The sequence below is a fragment of the Mobula hypostoma genome, chromosome 7 (assembly GCF_963921235.1).
Source record: "Mobula hypostoma chromosome 7, sMobHyp1.1, whole genome shotgun sequence".
NCBI classification, from domain to species: Eukaryota; Metazoa; Chordata; class Chondrichthyes; order Myliobatiformes; family Myliobatidae; genus Mobula; species Mobula hypostoma.
The window spans coordinates 86,439,675-86,453,513 of record NC_086103.1 but is presented as its reverse complement, the minus strand read 5'-3'; positions in this window follow the sequence as shown (position 1 = coordinate 86,453,513).

The following is a 13,839-nucleotide window of genomic DNA, read 5'->3' as shown; positions in this document are numbered from 1 at the left end:
AGTGGAATCTGTTCCATTGGTGGTGGAAATGGGAGAGAGGAATGCACAAGTTGAATCTGTTCCATGGGTGTTGGAACATGGTAGAGTGGAATGCACAAGTGACATTTGTTCTGTTGGTAGTGGAAATGGGATAGAGCAAGGCAGAGGTGGAACCTGCTCCATTGGTGGTGGAAATGGGAGAGAGGAATTCAAAGGTGTAACCTGTTCCATTGGTGTTGGAAATGGGAAAAAGAAATGAACAAGAGGAACCTGCTCCATTGGTGTCGACAAATAGGTGGGGGATATGCACAAGTGGAAGCTGTTCCACTGGTGTTAGAAATGGTAGAGGGAACTGCACAAGTGGAACCTGTTCCATTGGTGGTGGAAATGGGAGAGGGGAACGCACAAGTGGAACCTGTTCTATTGGTTTTCCATATGGGAGAGGGGATTGGAATAGTGGATCCTGTTCCATTGGTGTTGACAAATGGTGGAGGATATGCACAAGTGGAAGCTGTTCTATTGGTTTTGAAAATGGGAGCGAGGAATGCACAAGCAGATCCTGTTCCATTGGTGCTGGAAATGGGAGATACGAATTCAAAAGTGGAACATGTCACATTGCTGGTGGAAATGGGAGAGAGGAATGCACAAGTGGAACCTGTTCCATTGGTGGTGGAAATGGTAGAGTAGAATGTACAAGTGGAACCTGGTCCATAGGCATTGGAAATGGTAGAAGGGAATGGAGAAGTGGAATGTGTTGCACTGGCATTCAAAATGGGAGAGAGGGTTTCACAAGTGCAAATGTTACATTGGTGTTGGGAAAAGGGAGAGGGGGCACAGAAGTGCAACGTGTTTCAGTGGTGGTGGAAGTAGAAGAGAGGAATGTACAAGTGGAATGTTTCCATTGGTGTTGGAGACAGGAGAGAGGAAGGCACAAGTGAAATCTGTTCCATTGGTGTTGGAAATGGTAGAGAGGAATGCACAAGTGGAACCTCTTTCACTGGCATTGGAAATGGGAGAGAGGAATCCCCAAGCGTAAAGTGTTCCATTGGTGCTGGGAAATGGAGGAGGGGAATGCAGAAGTGCAACCTGTTCTATTGGTGTTGGAAATGGGAGAGTGGAATACACAAGTGGAACCAGTTCCACTGGTCATTGAAATGGGACAGAGGACTGCACAGGTGGAACCTATTCCATTGCTGCTGGAAATGATAGGGAGGAATGCAGAAGTTGATTCTGTTCAACGGTGTTGGGAAATGGGAGAGTGGAATGCACAAGTGTCATCTGATCTATTGGTAGTGGAAATGGGATAGAAGAATGCACAGGTGGAACCTGCTCCATAGGTGGTGGAAATGGGAGAGAGGAATGCACAAGTGGAATCTGTTCCATTGGTGTTGGAAATGATAGAGAGGAATGCAGAAGTGGAACCTGTCCCATTGGCATTAGAAATGGGAGAGAGGAATGCACGTGTAAGCTGCTCTGTTGGTGATGAGAAATGGGAGAGGGGAATGCACAAGTGGAAACTGCTCCATTGGTGGTGGAAATAGGAGAGAGGAATTCACAAGTGGAATCTGTTCAATTGGTAGTGGAAATGGGATAGAGCAATGCACATGTGGAACCTGTTCCATTGGTGGGAGAAATGGGAGAGGGAGATGCACAAGTGAAACATGTTCTATTGGTGGTGGTAATGGGAGAGGGGATTGCACAAGTGGAAGCAGTTCCATTGGTGGGAGAAATTGGACAGGTAGATGCTAAAGTGAAACCTGTTCCATTGGTGGTGGAAATTGGAGAGAGGAATGCAGAAGTGTCATCTGTACTATTGGTAGTGGAAATGGGATAGAAGAATGCACGGGTGGAAACTGCTCCATAGGTGGTGGAAATGGGAGAGAGGAATGCACAAGTGGAAACTGCTCCATTGGTGGTGGAAATAGGAGAGAGGAATGCACAAGTGGAATCTGTTCCATTGGTGGTGGAAAGGGAGAGGGGATTGCACAAGTGAAACATGTTCTATTGGTGGTGGAAATGGGAGAAGAGAAATGAACAAGTGGAAACTGTTCCATTGGTGTTGACAAATGGGTGGGGGATATGCACAAGCGAAAGCTGTTATATTTTGTTAGAAATTCGACAGGTAGATGGTCAAGTGAAACCTGCTCCATAGGTGGTGGAAATTGGAGAGAGGAATGCACAAGTGTCATCTGTTCTATTGGTAGTGGAAATGGGATAGAAGAATGCACAGGTGGAACCTGCTCCATAGGTGGTGGAAATGGGAGAGAGGCATGCACAAATGCAAAGTTTTCCATTGGGGTTGGAGACAGGAGAAAGGAATGCACAAGTGCAATGTGTTTCATGGGTGGTGGAAATGTGGAGGAGGAATGCACATGTGGAATCTGTTCCATTGGTGGTGAAAATGGGAGAGAGAAATGCACAAGTGGAACTAGTTCCATTGGTTTGGAAATGGGAGAGAGAAATGCAGAAGCAGATCGTGTTACACTGCTGGTGGAAAAGGGAGAGAGGAATGCACAAGTGGAACCTGTTCCATTGGTTTTGGAAATTGGAGAGAGGAATGCATAAGTGGAACCTCTTTCACTGGCATTGGAAATGGGAGAGAGGAATCCACAAGTGTAAAGTTTTCCGTCGGTGTTGTGAAATGGAGGAGGGGAATGCAGAAGTGCAACCTGTTCCATTGGTGTTGAGAAATGGGAGAGGGGAATGCACAAGTGGAACCTGTTCCACTGGTGGTGGAAATGGGAGAGAGGAATTCACAAGTGGAAACTGTTCCATTGGTGGTGGAAATAAGAGAGAGGAATCCACAAGTGGAATCTGTTCCATTGGTGGTGGAAATGGGAGAGAGGAATGCAGAAGTTGATTCTGTTCCATGGTGTTGGGAAATGGGAGAGTGGAATGCACAAGTGTCATCTGTTCTACTGGTAGTGGAAATGGGATAGAAGAAGGCACAGGTGGAACCTGCTCCATAGGTGGTGGAAATGGGAGAAGGGAATGCACAAGTGGAATCTGTTCCATTGGTGTTGGAAATGGGAGAGAGAAATGATCAAGTGGAACCTGCTCCATTGGTGTTGACAAATGGGTGGGGGATATGCACAAGTGGAAGCTGTTCCATTTGTGTCAGAAAAGGTTCATGGAGATGGCAAATGAAGCCTCTTCCATTGGTGGTGGAAATGGGTGAGGAGAATGCACAAGTGGAACCTGTTCCATTGGTTTTCGATATGGGAGATGGGATTGCACAAATGGATTCTGTACCACTAGTGTTGAGAAATGGGTGGGGGAATGGCTCAAGTGGAAGCTGTTGCATTGATATTGGAAATGGGAGAGAGAATTCCCAAGTAGAACCTGTTCCATTGGTGCTAGAAATGCGAGAGAGGAATGCACAAGTGGAACGTTTTGCCCAAGTTGAAGCTTTTCCATTGATATTGGAAATGGGAGAGAGAATTCCAAGTAGAACCTGTTCCATTGGTGTTAGAAATGCGAGAGAGGCATGCAGAAATGCAAAGTTTTCCATTGGGGTTGGAGACAGGAGAGAGGAATGCACAAGTGCAATGTGTTTCATGGGTGGTGGAAATGTGGAGGAGGAATGCAGAAGTTGAATCGGTTCTATGGGTGTTGGGAATTGGGAGAGTGGAATGCACAGATGGTATCTGTTCAATTGGTAGTGGTAATGGGATAGAGCAATGCACATGTGGAACCTGCTCCATTGGTGGTGGAAATGGGAGAGAGGAATTCACAAGTGGAAACTGTTCCATTGGTGGTGGAAACAGGAGAGAGGAATGCACAAGAAGAATCTGTTCCATGGGTGTTGGGACATGGTAGAGTCGAATGCACAAGTGACATCTGTTCTATTGGTAGTGGGAATGGAATAGAACAAGGCAGAGGTGGAACCTGCTCCATTGGTGGTGGATATGGGAGAGAGGAATTCACAAGTGGAATCTGCTCCATTGGTGGTGGGAATGGGAGTGGGGAATTCACAAGTGGAACCCGTTCCATTGCTCTTAGAAATGGAAAAGGGAGATGCACAAGTGTAACCTGTTCCATTCGTGTTGGAAATGGGAAAAAGAAATGAACAAGTGGAACCTGCTCCATTGGTCTTGACAAATAGGTGGGGGATATGCGCAAGTGAAACCTGTTCCATTGGTGCTGGAAATGGGAAAGAGGTATGCACGAGTTGAATCTGTTCTCTGGGTGTTGGGAATTGGGAGAGTGGGATGCACAGGTGATATCTGTTCAACTGGTAGTGGAAATGGGATAGAGCAATGCACATGTGGAACCTGCTCCATTGGTGGTGGAAATGGGAGAATGGAATTCACAAGTGGAAACTGTACCATTGGTGGTGGAAATGGGAGAGGGGATTGCACAAGTGAAACATGTTCTATTGGTGGTGGAAATGGGAGAAGAGAAATGAACAAGTGGAACCTGTTCCATTGGTGTTGACAAATGGGTGGGGATATTCACAAGTGAAAGCTGTTATATTTTGTTAGAAATTGGAGAGGGAGATGCTCAAGTGAAACCTGTTCCATTGGTGGTGGAAATGGGAGAGAGGAATGCAGAAGTTGATTCGTTCCATGGTGTTGGGAAATGGGAGAGTGGAATGCACAAGTGGAATCTGTTCCATTGGTGTTGGAAATGGGAGAGAGGCATGCACAAGTGGAACGTTTTCCATTGGGGTTGGAGACAGGAGAGAGGAATGCACAAGTGCAATGTATTTCATGGGTGGTGGAAATGGGAGAGAGGAATGCACATGTGGAATCTGTTCCATTGGTTTTTGATATGGGAGAGGGGATTGCACAAGTGGATCCTGTTGCATTGGTTTTGACAAATGGGTGGGGAATATACACAAGTGGAAGCTGTTCCATTGGTGTTAGAAATGGGAGAGGGAGATGCTCAGGTGAAACCTGTTACATTGGTGGTAGAAATGGGTGAGGAGAATGCACAAGTGGAACCTGTTCCATTGGTTTTCGATATGGGAGATGGGATTGCACAAGTGGATCCTGTACCATTGGTGTTGAGAAATGAGTGGGGGAATGGCCCAAGTGGAAGCTGTTCCATTGATATTGGAAATGGGAGAGGGAATTCCCAAGTAGAACCTGTTCCATTGGTGTTAGAGATGCGAGAGAGGCATGGACAAGTGGAACGTTTTGCCCAAGTGGAAGCTATTCCATTGATTTTGGAAATGGGAGTGAGAATTCCCAAGTAGAACCTGTTCCATTTGTGTTGGAAATGGGAGAGAGGCATGCACAAGTGGAACGTTTTCCATTGGGGTTGGAGACAGGAGAAAGGAATGCACAAGTGCAATGTGTTTCATGGGTGGTGAAAATGGGAGAGAGTAATGCACAAGTGGAACCAGTTCCATTGCTTTTGAAAATGGGATAGAGCAATGCACAAGTAGAATCAGCTCTATTGGTTTGGAAATGGGAGAGAGGAATGCACAAGTGGAACCTGTTCCATTGGTGGTGGAAATGGGAGAGAGGAATGCACAAGTTGAATCTGTTCGATGGGTGTTGGTACATGGTAGAGTGGAATGCACAAGTTGCATCTGTTCTATTGGTAGTGGAAATGGGATAGAGCAAGGCAGAGGTGGAACCTGCTCCATTGGTGGTGGGAATGGGAGAGGGGAATTCACAAGTGGAACTCGTTCCATTGCTGTTAGAAATGGAAGAGGGAGATGCACAAGTGGAACGTTTTGCCCATGTGCAAGCTGTTCCATTGATATTGGAAATGGGAGTGAGAATTCCCAAGTAGAACCTGTTCCATTGGTGTTAGAAATGTGAGAGAGGAATGCACAAGTGGAACGTTTTCCATTGGGGTTGGAGACAGGAGAAAGGAATGCACAAGTGCAATGTGTTTCATGGGTGTTGTAAATGTGGAGGGGGAATGCACATGTGGAATCTGTTCCATTGGTGGTGGAAATGGGAGAAAGGAATGCAGAAGTGGAACCAGTTCCATTGCTTTTGAAAATGGGATAGAGCAATGCACAAGTGGAAATCAGCTCCATTGGTTTGGAAATGGGAGAGAGAAATGCAGAAGCAGATCGTGTTACACTGGTGGTGGAAAAGGGAGAGAGGAATGCACAAGTAGAACCTGTTCTATTGGTTTTCGATATGGGAGAGGGGATTGGAATCATGGATCCTGTTCCATTGGTGTTGACAAATGGTGGAGGATATTCACAAGTGGAACCTGTTCCATTTTGTTAGAAATGGGAGAGGGAGATGCTCAAGTGAAACCTGATTCATTGGTAGTGGAAATGGGAGAGAGGAATGCACAAGTGGAATCTGTTCCATTGGTGGTGGTTATGGGAGTGGGAGATGCAAAAGTGTAACCAGTTCCATTGGTGGGAGAAATAGGAGAGGAAGATGCAGAATTGAAACATGTTCTATTCGTGGTGGTAATGGGAGAAGAGAAATGAGCAAGTGGAAGCTGTTCTATTGGTGTTGACAAATGGGTGGGGGATATTTACAATTGAAAGCTGTTATATTTTGTTAGAAATTGGAGAGGGAAATGCACAAGTGGATACTGTACCATTGGTGTTGAGAAATGGGTGGGAGAATGGCCCAAGTGGAAGCTGTTCCATTGATATTGGAAATGGGAGAGGGAATTCCCAAGTAGAACCTGTTCCATTGGTGTTAGAAATGGGAGAGAGGCATGCACAAGTGGAATGTTTTCCATTGGGGTTGGAGACAGGAGAGAGGAATGCACAAGTGCAATGTGTTTCATGGATGGTGGAAATGTGGAGGAGGAATGCACATGTGCAATCTGTTCCATTGGTGGTGAAAATGGGAGAGAGGAATGCAGAAGTGGAACCAGTTCCATTGCTTTTGAAAATGGGATCGAGCAATGCACAAGTGGAATCAGCTCCATTGGTTGGGAAATGTGAGAGAGGAATGCAGAAGCAGATCGTGTTACACTGCTGGTGGAAAAGGGAGAGAGGAATGCACAAGTATCATCTGTTCTATTGGTAGTGGAAATGGGATAAAAGAATGCACAGGTGGAACCTGCTCCATAGGTAGTGGAAATGGGAGAGAGGAATGCACAAGTGGAACCTGGTCCATTGGTGTTGACAAATGGGTGTGGAATATGCACAAGTGGAAGCTGTTCCATTTGTGTCACAAAAGGTTCAGGGAGATGCACAAGTGAAGCCTCTTCCATTGGTGGCGGAAATGGGAGAGGGGAATGCACAAGTGGAACCTGTTGCATTGGTGTTGACAAATGGGTGGGGGATATATACAAGTGGAAGCTGTTCCATTGGTGTTAGAAATGGAAGAGGGAGATGCTCAGGTGAAACCTGTTACATTGGTGGTGGAAATGGGAGAGGAGAATGCGCAAGTGGAACCTGTTCCATTGGTTTTCTAAATGGGAGATGGGATTGCACAAGTGGATCCTGTACCATTGGTGTTGAGAAATGGGTGGGGGAATGGCCCAAGTGGAAGCTGTTCCATTGATATTGGAAATGGGAGAGGGAATTCCCAAGTAGAACCTGTTCCATTGGTGTTAGAAATGCGAGAGATGCATGCACAAGTGGAACGTTTTCCATTGGGGTTGGAGACAGGATAGAGGAATGCACAAGTGCAATGTGTTTCATGGGTGGTGGAAATGTGGAGGAGGAACGCACATGTGGAATCTGTTCCATTGGTTTTTGATATGGGAGAGGGGATTGCACAAGTGGATCCTGTTGCATTGGTTTTTGAAATGGAAGAGCGGAATGCACAAGTGGAACCTGTTCCATTGGCATTAGAAATGGGCCAGAGGAATGCACAAGTGTAAACTGCTCTGTTGGTGTTGAGAAATAGGAGAGGGAAATTCACAAGTGGAACCTGTTCCACTGGTGTTGGAAATGGGAGAGAGGAATGCACAAGTTGAATCTGTTCCATGGGTGTTGGGACATGGTAGAGTGGAATGCACAAGTGGCATCTGTTCTATTGGTAGTGGAAATGGGATAGAGCAAGGCAGAGGTGGAACCTGCTCCATTGGTGGTGGAAATGGGAGAGAGGAATTCACAAGTGGAATCTGCTCCATTGGTGGTGGGAATGGGAGAGGGGAATTCACAAGTGGAACCCGTTCCATTGCTCTTAGAAATGGAAGAGGGAGATGCACAAATGTAACCTGTTCCATTCGTGTTGGAAATGGGAAAAAGAAATGAACAAGTGGAACCAGCTCCATTGGTCTCGACAAATAGGTGTGGGATATGCACAAGTGAAACCTGTTCCATTGGTGCTGGAAATGGGAGAGAGGAATGCACGAGTTGAATCTGTTCTATGGGTGTTGGGAATTGGGAGAGTGGAATGCACAGGTGGTATCTGTTCAACTGGTAGTGGAAATGGGATAGAGCAATGCACATGTGGAACCTGCTCAATTGGTGGTGGAAATGGGAGAGAGGAATTTCACAAGTGGAAACTGTTCCATTGGTGGTGTAAATGGGAGAGAGGAATTCACAAGTGGAAACTGTTCCATTGGTGGTGGAAATGGGAGAGAGGAATTCACAAGTGGAAACTGTTCCATTGGTGGTGGAAATGGGAAAGGGATTGCACAAGTGAACCAGTTCCATTGGTGGGATAAATGGGAGAGGGAGATGCACAAGTGAAACATGTTCTATTGGTGGTAAAAATGGGAGAAGAGAAATGAACAAGTGGAACCTGTTCCATTGGTGTTGACAAATGGGTGGGGATATTCACAAGTGAAAGCTGTTATATTTTGTTAGAAATTGGAGAGGGAGATGCTCAAGTGAAACCTGTTCCATTGGTGGTGGAAATGGGAGAGAGGAATGCAGAAGTTGATTCGTTCCATGGTGTTGGGAAATGGGAGAGTGGAATGCACAAGTGTCATCTGTTCTATTGGTAGTGGAAATGGGATAGAAGAATGCACAGGTGGAACCTGCTCCATAGGTGGTGGAAATGGGAGAGAGGAATGCACAAGTGGAATCTGTTCTATTGGTGTTGGAAATGGGAGAGAGAAAGGAACAAGTGGAACCTGCTCCATTGGTGTTGACAAATTGGTGGGGGATATGCACAAGGGGAAACTTTTCCATTTGTGTCAGAAAAAGTTCAGGGAGATGCACAAGTGAAGCCTCTTCCATTGGTGGTGAAAATGGGAGAGGGGAATGCACAAGTGGAACCTGTTGCATTGGTGTTGACAAATGGGTGGGGGATATACACAAGTGGAAGCTGTTCCACTGGTGTTAGAAATGGGAGAGGGAGATGCACAAGTGAAACCTTTTCCATTGGTGGTGGAAATGTGAGAGGGAAACGCACAAGTGGAACCCGTTCTATTGGTTTTCGATATGGGAGAGGGGATTGGAATAGTGGATCCTGTTCCATTGGTGTTGACAAATGGTGGAGGATATTCACAAGTGGAAGCTGTTCCATTTTGTTAGAAATGGGAGAGGGAGATGCTCAAGTGAAACCTAATCTATTGGTAGTGGAAATGGGAGAGGAGAATGCACAAGTGGAAGCTGTTCTATTGGTGTTGAAAATGGGAGAGAGGAATGCACAAGCAGATTCTGTTCCATTGGTGCTGGAAATGGGAGATACAAATTTAAAAGTGGAAAATGTCACATTGCTGGTGGAAATGGGAGAGAGGAATGCACAACTGGAACTTATTCCATTGGTGGTGGAAATGGTAGAGTGGAATGTACAAGTGGTATGTGGTTCATAGGCATTGGAAATGGCAGAAGGGAATGGAGAAGTGGAATGTGTTGCACTGGCATTCAAAATGGGAGAGAGGATTTCACAAGTGCAAATGTTCCATTGGTGTTGGGAAAAAGGAGAGGGGATACAGAAGTGCAACGTGTTTCATTGGTGGTGGAAGTAGGAGAGAGGAATCTACAAGTGGAATATTTCCATTGGTGTTGGAGACAGGAGAGAGGAAGACACAACTGAAATCTGTTCCATTGGTGTTGGAAATGGTAGAGAGGAATGCACAAGTGGAATCTCTTTCATTGGCATTGGAAATGGGAGAGAGGAATCCACAATTGTAAAGTGTTCCATCGGTGTTGGGAAATGGAGGAGGGGAATGCACAAGTGGAACCTGTTCCATTGGTGCTGGAAATGGGAGAGAGGAATGCAGAAGTGGAACCTGCCCCATTGGCATTAGAAGTGGGACAGAGGAATACACAAGTGTAAACTGCTCTGTTGGTGTTGAGAAATAGGAGAGGGGAATGCACAAGTGGAACCTGTTCCATTGCTGGTGGAAATGGGAGAGAGGAATCCACAAGTGTAATTTGTTGTGTTGGTGTTGGCAAACGGGAGAGAGGAATGCAAAAGTGTACCCTTTTCCATTGGTGTTGGAAATGGGAGAGAGGAATGCACAACTGGAGTGTGTTCCATTGGTGTTGGAAATTGGAGAGGGGAATGCACAAGTGAAACCTGATCCATTGGTGATGGAAATGGGAGAGGAGATTGCACAAGTGGAACCTGCTCCATTGGTTTTCAATATGGGACAGGGGATTGCACAAGTGGATCCTGTACCATTGGTGTTGACAAATGGCTGGGGGGATAGGCACAAGTGGAAGCTGTTCCATTGATATTGGAAATGGGTGGGGGATTATGCACAAGTGGAAGCTGTTCCATTGGTGTTGGAAATGGGAGAGCGAACGGCTAAGTAGAACCTATTCCATTAGTGTTAGAAATGCGAGAGAGGAATGCACAAGTGGAACGTTTTCCATTGCTGTTGGAGACAGGAGAGAGGAATGCACAAGTGCAATCTCTTTCATGAGTGCTAGAAGCGGGGACGAGGAATGCACATGTGGAACCTGTTCTATTGGTGCTGAAAATGGAAGAGAGGAATTCCCAAGTGGAACGTGTTACACTGCTGGTGGAAATGGGAGAGAGAAATGCACAAGTGGAACCTGTTCCATTGGCATTGGAAATAGTAGAGAGGAATCCACAAGTGTAAACTGTTCCATTGGTGTTGGAAAATGGGTGGGGGATATTCACAAGTGAAAGGTGGTAAATTTTTTTAGAAATTGGAGACAGAGATGCTCAAGTGAAACCTCTTCCATTTGTGGTGGAAATGGGAGCGAGAAATGCACAAGTGGAAACTGTTCCATTGGTTTTCTAAATGGGAGAGGGGATTGCAGAAGTGGAACCTGTTCCATTGGTGTTGGATAGGGAGAGAGGAATGCACTAGTGGAAACTGTTCCATTAGTTTTGGAAATTGGAGAGAGGAATGCACAAGTGAAACCTGTTCCGTTGGTGTTGGCAAATGGGTGGGGGATATGCACAAGTGGACGCTGTTTCATTGGTGTCAGAAATGGTTTAGGGAGATGCACAAGTGGATGCTGTTCCATTGGTGTTGGAAATGGGAGAGAGAAATGCATAAGTGGACCTGTTCCATTGGTTTTCTATTTGGGAGAGGGGATTGCACAAGTGGATCCTGTAGCATTTGTGTTGACAAATGTGTGGGGGATATACACAAGAGGAAGCTGTTCCATTGTTGGTGGAAATGGTGGAGAGGAATGCACATGTTGAACCTGTTCCATTGGTGCTGGAAATGGGAGAGAGGAATGCACAAGCAGATCCTGTTCCATTGGTGCTGGAAATGGGAGATAGGAATTCAAAAGTGGAACCTGTTCCATTGTTGGTGGAAATGGGAGAGAGGAATGCACAAGTAGATTGTTTCCATTGGTGTTGGAGACAGCAGAGAGGAAGGCACAGGTGAAATATTTTCCATTGGTGTTGGAAATGGTAGTGAGGAATGCACAAGTGTAACCTCTTCCATTGGCATTGGAAATGGGAGAGGGGAATTCAGAAGTGCATTGTGTTTCTTTGGTGGTGGAAATGGGAGAAAGGAATGCACAAGTTGAATCTATTCCATGGGTATTGGGAAATGGGAGAGGAGAATGCACAAGTGGAAGCTGTTCTATTGATATTGGAAATGGGAGAGAGAAATGCACAAGTCGGCCTGTTCAATTGGATTTCGATATGGGTGAGGGGATTGCACAAGTGGATCCTCCACCATTGGTGTTGACAAATGGGTGGGGGATGTGCGCAAGTGGAAACTGTTCCACTGATGTTGGAACTTGGACAGAGGAATGCATAAGTGGAAATTGTTCCATTGGTGGTAGAAATGGGAGAGAGGAATGCACAAGTTGAATCTGCTCCATGGGTATTGGGAAATGGGACAGTGGAAAGCACATGTGGAATCTGTTCCATTAGTGGCGGAAATGGGAGAGAGGAATGCACAAGTGGAACCTTTTCCATTGGTATTGGAATGGTAGAGTGGAATGCACAAGTGGAACCTGTTCCACTGGTTTTGGAAACTGGATACAGGAATGCGCAAGTGGATGCTGTTGTATTGGTTTTGGAAATGGGAGAGAGAAATGCACAAGTGGACCTGTTCCATTGGTTTTCGAATATGGGAGAGGGGATTGCACAAGTGGATCCTGTACCATTGTTCCTTTGTACCATTTGTTCCATGGGTGCTTTGAAATGGGTCAGTGGAATGCACAAGTGGAAATCTTCTATTGGTAGTGGAAATGGGAGAGAGTAATGCACAACTGGAACCTGTTCCATTGGTGGTGGAAATGGGAGAGAGGAATGTACTACAGGTGCATGTTCCATTGGTGGTGGAAATGGGAAAGAGGAATGCATAAGTATAGATTGTACTATTGGCAGAGGATGTGGGAGAGGGGAATGCACAAGTTGAATCTGTTCTATAGGTGTTTGTAAATGTGAGAGTGGAATGCACATGTGGAACCTGTTCAATTGATGTTCAAAGTCGTTGGGGGCTATGCACAAGTGGAAGCTGTTCCACTGATGTTGGAAATTGGAGAGAGGAATGCACAAGGTGAACATGTTCCATTGGTGGTGGAAATAAGAGAGAGCAATGAACAAGTGGTACCTGTTCCATTGCTGGTGGAAACGGGAAAGAGAAATGCATAAGTGTAACTTGTTCAGTTGGGAGTGAATATGGGAGAGAGGAATGTACAATTTGAATTTATTCCATGGGAATTGGGAAATGGGAGAGTTGAAATCACATGTGGAATCTGTTCTATTGGTAGTGGAAATGGGATAGAGCAATGCACAGGTGGAACCTACTCCATTGGTGGTGGAAATGGGAGAGAGAAATGAACAAGTGGAACCTGTTCAATTGGTGTTGACAAATGGGTGGGGGATATGCACACGTGGAAGCTGTTCGATTGGTGTTAGAAATGGGAGAGGGAGATGCACAAGTGAAATATGTTACATTAATTTTCGATATGGGAAAGGGGATTGAAGAAGTGTATCCTGTTCCATTGGTGTTGGCAAATTGGTGGGTGATATGCACAAATTGAAGCTATTCCATTGATGTTGGAAATGGGAGATAGAATGCCCAAGTAGAACCTGTTCTATTAGTGTTAGAAATATGAGAAGGGAATGCACAAGTGGAAAGTTTTCCATTGGTGTTGGAGACGGGAGAGAGGAATGCACAAGTGCAATGTGTTTCATTGGTGTTGGAAACTGGGAAGAGGATTGCACATGTAGAATCTGTTCCATTGCTGGTGGAAATGGGAGAGAGGAATGCGCAAGTGGAACCTGTTCCTTTGGATTTTGAGATAGGGGAGGGGATTGAAGAAGTGGATCCTGCACCATTGGTGTTGACAAATGGGTGGGAGTTATTCACAAGTGGAAGCTGTTCCATTGTTGGTGGAAATGGTAGACAGGAATGCACAAGTTGAATCTGTTCAATGGTGTTGGGAAATGGGAGAGTGGAATGCACAAGTGTCATCTGTTCTATTGGTAGTGGAAATGGGATAGACGAATGCACAGGTGGAACCTACTCCATTGGTGGTGGAAATGGGACAGGGGAATTCACAAGTGGAAGCTGTTCTATTGGTGTTGGAAATGGGAGAGAGAAATGAACAAGTGGAACGTGCTCAACTGG